The sequence below is a fragment of the Penaeus monodon genome, chromosome 21 (assembly GCF_015228065.2).
Source record: "Penaeus monodon isolate SGIC_2016 chromosome 21, NSTDA_Pmon_1, whole genome shotgun sequence".
Lineage (NCBI taxonomy): Eukaryota > Metazoa > Arthropoda > Malacostraca > Decapoda > Penaeidae > Penaeus > Penaeus monodon.
Window position 1 is genome coordinate 23,554,659 of NC_051406.1, and position 883 is coordinate 23,555,541.

The 883-nt window shown below is 30.8% G+C and overlaps 1 protein-coding gene across 1 annotated transcript in view; it reads right to left on the reverse strand.

Moving 5' to 3' along the window:
• LOC119586365 (protein bark beetle-like) overlaps positions 1-883 on the reverse strand; it is a gene marked incomplete in the record, with an annotated part of 82,897 nt that overhangs the window by 4,510 nt on the left and 77,504 nt on the right.

Below are 883 nucleotides of genomic sequence, written 5' to 3' on the forward strand. Positions count from 1 at the left end.
CTCAAAAATAGTGAGAGAAGTTTAACTTTTGCATATAAAATAGCTTTCTATGTTGTTAAATAAAATACCATTACTCTACTCTGAACTTCTTTCCCTATTTAAAGCATGCAAAAAGGCCAATTTGCTTGCATGCTTTTTTTTCTTCTTCCTTTTTTATTTTTGCTACATTCAACCAAAATGAACATTTCTTCAATATCAATAACAGATGTAGAGTACTGCCAAATACTATGATGCTTGAAAAAATATTTCTATATACCTAAAAGAACTGAAGGAGGATCACTCACATAAATATCTAATTTCTCTATTACTCAGTTCAATCATTACTCAGGCTCTATACTACTTTAATTATCAAAAATCCATTTCTAAAATCTAAATAGACTGATGTCTGCACATCTTATTGAATTATTTTCACATTTAATGTACATTTATTTTAGTACACTTAGGCAGACCTTCAAGAACTGGCTTTGTCAAATCATAAAGCCATGTTAATTCTTATCATCTTCATTTCTGCCTTTTTCACCTTTGCCATGGTAACAATTAAAGCAAACAAAAGAAATATGTTTTCAGACATTTTCATACTTCTAAAACAAATAGTTATTCAAGTAAGACATATCCCTTCCTATGAAAGTAGCCAAGTGGCTTGATATAATAAATTGTTTTCTTTTTATGTATAATCATGTTTCCCAAAGAGAAAAGTAAAATCCACATTCTGTGTCCTTCAGGTAAATTTTAGATTTGTTCATGACAGTTATTTGGAAGCACCAGATTTCCAGCTGTCAAACTCCTCACTTTGGCTTGTGAAGTATAACAGAAAATGAAGCCATGCTTATAAGCCTGCATGGTGGTCTCCACATGCTTAGAGTGAACATGACTTAAAAAGAAA